Source organism: Coenobita brevimanus, chromosome 115 (genome assembly GCF_032717465.1).
Source record: "Coenobita brevimanus isolate Jiangsu-jjx chromosome 115, ASM3271746v2, whole genome shotgun sequence".
Classification (NCBI taxonomy): domain Eukaryota; kingdom Metazoa; phylum Arthropoda; class Malacostraca; order Decapoda; family Coenobitidae; genus Coenobita; species Coenobita brevimanus.
In genome coordinates, this window is record NC_137068.1 from 18559227 (window position 1) to 18566355 (window position 7129).

The window sequence follows — 7129 nt, forward strand, 5'->3', positions numbered from 1 at the left end:
GAGAGATTCCTCTCTCTCTCTCTCTCTTTAATTCACCTTTTCCTTGCTCTCCCCTCGCATACATTTCTACTCACCCGTTACTTTATAGTTTTTTCCCTTATTCACCAAATACCCAGTCTTTTCACATTTTTAAAGTGTCTGGTGGTCTAGTGGCTGGAACGTACCAATCAGAGTGACGGTGAAGAGAGAACCTGTATTTTTTACACAGGAAAAATCATCAGAGAAATTACCAATATGCCGGGAATCGAACCCGGGACTCTCAGGTGAGAGACAGGCAGCATACCACTACACCACGACCAGGTGAAAGTTAACTCACGTTGTCATCCTCTTCAGGCCCACAGTGGGGGGCGGAGGGACGTTGGTTACAAGATTGTGACAACGTGAGTTAACTTTTACCTGATCGTGTTGTAGTGGTATGCTGCCTGGCTCTCACCTGAGAGTCCCGGGTTCGATTCCCGGCATATTGGTAATTTCTCTGATGATTTTTCCTGTGTAAAAAATACAGGTTCTCTCTTCATTCTGACTTGCCGTAAGTGCTTGGGATAGATTAAAAGCATCTACTTGCCCGAGTGCCAGGGGGTTAACTCGCCCTCTTCAGGCCCACAGTGGGGGCGGAGGGACGTTGGTTACAAGATTGTGACAACGTGAGTTAACTTTTACCTGGTCGTGGTGTAGTGGTATGCTGCCTGGCTCTCACCTGAGAGTCCCGGGTTCGATTCCCGGCATATTGGTAATTTCTCAGACAGATTGACGGTCATGGAGGTTCAATATTCGATACCCGAGCAGAGAGAGAGAGAGTGTGTGCATGGAAGCGCGCGCACGCACACGCACGCATGTATGCACACACACACACACACACACACACCGTTACCATCCCAAAGTCCCTTACCACGACCTTCACTCAATCTCCTCGAGTTTTATTCATTTCACTTTATACAGGTAAAAATTTCCCCCTACCGCCTCTATCTGACTGAGGAAGAAAGGAAGAGCAGCTGAAAATACACTGGCTTATTCACCATCAAAATGTACTTTTTCTTTTATCTTGCTGCCAACAGACGACTTTATTTCCTCTCTCTCTCTCTCTCTCTCTCTCTCTCTCTCGCTTCTTGACCGTCCCGAACCCTATAAAATCAAGACAACTGAGGAAAAAATGAAGTCTGGCTTGAAATATATGTAGGTTCTGAAAAAAAAAGTGAGGGTGGAGTGAAGGCAATGATGGATGCGGAAGCCGGCGATAGAGGAAGGAAACTGAGAGGAGCATTAGGAACTGAGAAGATAAATGTGAATACAAAAAGAGGGGATGGGGGTTGAAATGAAAGAACTGCTGACAAAGATAAGAAAAATGGTGAGAGAAAAAAGCTGAAAGTTGAGTACGAGGGATGGAAGATAAATGATAAGAGAATAACACTGAAGGGGAAAGAGGAAGTAAACAAGACAGATGGGAGAGAAAAATTCTGTAAAAGAGTGTGTTGGTCAAGAGGCAAAACGGTGAGAGAAAAGAGACTAACTTGAGAAGCTGGGAGTTAATTGAATATATATCATCATGACAACCATCCGAAAAAAAAAAAAAAAAAAAAAAAAAAAAAAGATAGAGGCCACATGGAGAATTTACGAGAGAAACCGGTGGTGGACGGATGGAAGGAAGGCGCTTTAAAAATGGTGGAGGAAATTGAAAGAAGGAGCAGAAAGATGACGGGATAAATGTGTGCAAGAATGAAAAAAGGTAAGGAAAATTTGACACGGAGGGAGGTAGGAGAAAAATAATTACTCGAAAACAGTAAAAACGATATGAAGGAAGCAAGGAGGGAGAGAGAGAGAGAGAGAGAGAGAGAGAGAGAGAGAGAGAGAGAGAGAGAGAGAAACATAAGTAACGGAGCAGTATTAGGTATGTCAGAGGAACGAAGGCGAGTGACTATAATGGTGACAGAAGGAGAGCAGGAAAAGGAGATGATAAATGACAAGACAAAAGAGAAAGACGGCTAAATAATCATGAGTAAGAGGAGGAAATTTTGGAGGAGAGGATGCTGATAAAAAGATGTGAAAGGGAAAAAAATATGGATTTGAAAGGAAGAGCAGGTAGGAATGAAGAAAACTATGAAAAAGTGAGGAAAGTGATGGATAAGAAATAAATCATACAAAGAACTGAAACGAGATGAATAAGAGTCTAAATAAACAGCAATTGGTGAAATAAGGAAAGTGGAACAGAGAGAAAGGATAAATATGAATAACAAAATAACGAAGACATGAGAAGGAAGAGAGAAAAGAAAGGCTGGAAGAAGAGAAGAAAGAGAAAATGAAGGAACAATGGCAGAAAAAAGAAAAGGAAGGGAGAAAAACTGGGATCAAGAAAGAAAAGGAAAGCCCGCAACAAGAAACACGAGAACGGAAGAGTGGGGAGGGAAGAGAAGAAAATGGAGAAAGAAAATGAATGAAGAGGAAGACAAGCAGAGGAGGGAAGTACTGGGAAGAAATGAAGGAAAAAAGAAATGGAAACAGAAGGATACATGAAAAGAAGGCCAGAGGGAATGCAAAAGCAGGGTGGGAGGGGGGGGGGGATCATAAAAGAATAAAAGAGCGAAGATGTGAAAGATGGGAAGAGGGAAGCAAGGATGAAAAAAGTAATGAAATACTAGTGACCCTCCATCCAACAGTGACCTCTCCTTCCAGTGGGTTTCCTCCTCCATGAACTGAATCAGAAGAGAACAATAAAGCGGAACACCCTACGATCATGTGTGTGTGTGTGTGTGTGTGTGTGTGTGTGTGTGTGTGTGTGTGTGTGTGTGTGTGTGTGTGTGTGTGTGTGTGTGTGTGTGTGTGTGTGTGTGTGTGTGTGTGTGTGTGTGTGTGTGTGTGTGTGTGTGTGTGTGTGGAGAGAGAACAAAAGAGAGGATAGATTGCACCTCCTACTTTATGAGTATCAGGAGGAGAGACGTGTGGGTGGGACAAAGAAAATTGAAGAGAGAAGGCGAGATGAAGGATAGAGATATGACGAAAGACAAGAGATTAAAAAGAAAAAAAAAAGGACGGAGGGCTAGAAGAAAGAAGTAGAAAGGAAGAACAGAAGGAAAGATGAAATGGAGAGAAAATGGAGAGGAGGAGGAGAAAGGGAACAAGGCAGAGAAAGAAAGACTCACAGCTCAAACAAGAGTCAGGAGAAAATAGGAGACGGAGAACTGGACGGAGGAACTAGCAGAAGAGACAGAAGGTGCATTAGAGATAAATAAGAGAGAGAGACGAAATAATGAGAGAGAAGAGGAGAAAGGAGTATGCCAGGAAGAAAGGAAGGATGAAGATGACCAGAATAAATAATGAATGTGGAGGAAATTTAAAGAGAGAGACAGAAGGGAGAAAGACGAGAGAAAAAATATACAAAAGAAAAATGGAAAGAAAATGGCAAATGAAAAAATAAAAAAAGGTAAGGCAGAATTAAAGGAAAAGAGTGAGAACAGGATGGGAAATGACAAGGACGCAATACGAAAACTGAAAGGAGTGAAAGACCAAGACAACAAAGTGCAGAAGAAAAACAAAACATTAGGAAAACGTCTATCTATCTATCTATCTACTGCCAGACGCCTCAATCCCGCTTGGGGTGGCCACAAACAAATCGCCTCCAAGGCGCCCTGTCCCCCACCATTCCACTGCCCTGCTCCCAACTCACCCCCCCCCTCTCTCATATACCTCTCCACCCCATCCCTCCATCTCATCCTCGGCCTCCCCCTCCCTCTCTCCCCCTCCACCTCACTCATATACACTCTCTTCGTCAGTCTTTCACCCTCCATCCTCTCCACATGGCCAAACCACCTCAGTGTATTCCTCATAACGCTTCCTATCACATCCACATCAACACCACAACGTTCCTTTATATCCTCATTCGTCAGCCTGTCTCTCCACGTGACTCCACAGGCTCCTCTTAAATAACTCATTTCCACTGCTCTCACTCTTGACTTGTGTCCTTCCAACAATGTCCAAGCTTCACTTCCGTACGTTAGAGTTGGTATCCACAATAATACTGTCATGTAGTAACTTTTTCATTTCCATGCTCACTTCCCTGTTTTCTATTACTGGCTTTCAAGGAACCAGCAACCTCTTCTTCCCTGCTGTACCCTTTCAAGCACTTCACCCTCCAAACCTCCATCCTTACTCATCCACCACTACCCAAATACTTAAACGTACTCACATTTTCCAATTCCTCACCATCCAACCTCGCTGTACATTCACTAACTTCACCTCTCTCAAAGACCATCACTTTACTCTTCCCTACATTCAACTTTAGGTTCCGTTTCTTACACACTCTCTCAAACTCATCCACCAAGCCTTGCAGCTCCCCTTCGTCTTCACTCAACAACACAGTATCATCTGCAAACAACAGTACAGGGAGTTTCCAAACACTATCCTCTCTCACCATGGCCACTCCAACATCCACCACCCTACCTTGTACCTCAATTATTACCCCATCCATGTACAGATTGAACAACCATGGAGACATGACACATCCCTGTTTCAAACCAACTTTCAAAGAGAAAAATTCACTTAGTTCACCATCAACACGCACTGCAGCCTTCGCACTCAATGCGTACATACTCTTCACAGCATTCAACAACTTCCCATCTACTCCATATATTCTTAACACTTTCCACAATCCTTGTCTATCCACCCTGTCATATGCTTTCTCCAAATCCATGAAACCCGCATACAACTTCTTTCCCTTCTCTTGAAACTTTTCCACTAAAGATCTAAGAATGAATATCTGATCTACACACAACCTCTTCCCTTCCTAAAGCCTCCTGTTCTTCTCCAATCTAATTTCACTGCCTACTTCTCTCTAACTCTGTCTATAAGTATCCTACCATACACTTTTCCTATTATACTAAGAGAGACAAATGCCCCTATGATTACCACACACTTCTTTTTCCCCTTTTCCCTTTGTACAAGGGGAATAATTATACCTGACTTCCAATCCTCCGGGACTCCTCTACCTCTTCCTCCCAGGCCAATCTGCACATCTTCCACATCCATTCTACTACTATCTTCTCCCCCATGCTTCAGCATTTCACCACACACTCCATCAATTCCTGGGGCTTTCCCCGATTTAACTTTCTTCATTGCTTCCACAACTTCTATCCTACTGATTTCTTCCTGTCTTCTCACCTCCCTCCTTCTCCCAGCCATTCCCTCAGCCTACTCTCATACTCGCATTACTACCATCCTCTACGTTCAACAATTCCTGTAAAGTGTTCTCTCTCCATCTGCTCACTTTTTCTCTCCTTCTCCACTAGTAATCTACCATTTTTATCTTTCACTTCTGCTAACTTCACTTCCCCACCCTGTCTTACTCTTTTCACTTCTCTCCAGAACATTTTCTTACAGTCCCTCCACTTTACCACTCAAATTCCTTCCAAATTCCTCATCCACTCTCTTTCTTACTCTCTCTTACCAATAACTTTTTCACCTCTCTCTCTTCCTTTCCCACATATAACTCTCTCTTCCGCCTCTCAACTTCTTTCCACGCCCCTATTTCTCAACTCCATTCACATTGTATGCTTTCTTCTTTTGTGCCACAGCCTGTTTCCCTCTTCAGTCCACCATGCTAGTTCCTTTTGCACCCTCCGTCTTCCTCTTCCTTCCACACACCACATCACATGCTGCACATATTTCTTCTGTAAATATCTTACACATACCTTCCACGTCTCCCATCTGCTCCAATTCATATTTGCCCAATCGTACAGAAAAAAACAATATACAGCAATATTTTAAAAGAACGCATGAAAAAGCTGAAAGAAAATAAGCACATCAACAAGCACACATGAAAAGAGAGGGACTGAAGTTAAAGTATACTTCATTGATGAAGCAAACAGTGTGATGAAGCGAAGAAGAGAGAGAGAGAGAGATGGGGGGGGGACTTGATAGAGAGAGAGAGAGAGAGAGAGATGGGGGGGGACTTGATAGAGAGAGAGAGAGGGGGGGAGGGCTTGATGGCAAACCACAGACGGATATACCACGACACACATTTTGCATTTTAGTACAAGAAATTCCATCCAACCATTTATTTCACTGGCAGGGTTAATATATGTGTAATAAACGTGTAAGATAATCCATCCCGACATTTACCTTGCCAAAACGAATCCAGGCAGCCCACCGACTTAACTCCTTCAGCCCCAGGACGTAACCATTTTATTCCTGCTATGTACAGACAACCTTATTTAGCTGAGGAGAAACTTTTCGAACTGAAGAGATTAGACAACCTTCATCTATCTTCTCATTTTCAGGAATCTCCCTACCCTTTTAACTGTGATACTGTCTCTACGCAGTTTTATAACGTAACTGTTTTCTTCGGCCAAGTCCTTCCCAATTTAAATAAAATCGTCTGCAGATATATCGTAAGAGTAACTCAAACTAAGACATCATTGGATTCAAAAGGGATTAACCCGAGAACGCCCTTGAACGGACGCTTAAAGAAAATCCCCTCTGAAACTCCAAACAGGAGTAGTTAACTACAGCCTTCATTAACTTACCTACTAAAAAGTGTAATAAAATCGTGTGGACACACAGAATAAATCCAGCTAAGACGTCCTGGTATTCCAGGGTATTAATCCAAGAACGCCTTCCGGGGATACTTAAACAAGTCTACGGGAACTGTGAGAGGTTTGAGAAAGTTGCCGCATGTATTATACCCGATGGTTGTGATTGGCTGACATGGATGCAGTACTAATGGCTTACTGACTGCCGGATGGAAGTACAATCTGCTTCACTCAGTACAAAATCATGTACGTTACTTACTCTTACTCTCATGAATTTTGTCTATTAACTGCTGGCTCTAAATATTACTCCATCATCAAATCCTTTACCTCTCAACTCAACACAAGCATGATATCAAGATGGTGGAAAAATTGTATAATTATGTTTACAGGTGCATTGCATTAAATATCCACTAACTGTATACACTACAAGGAAGCTTTGAGGCTTTTTTTTTTTTTAATCTTGCTTGTGGGTATTTATTGGTATATCCAGATTTAGTATTGTAGATAATTTAAGAGCGGCGTAAGGAAGCATCCAGGCATACCAAACTGTTCAGGAAACTACAGGATTTCAATGATTGCAACTCATACTGATCAACTGACAATTTGTGTCC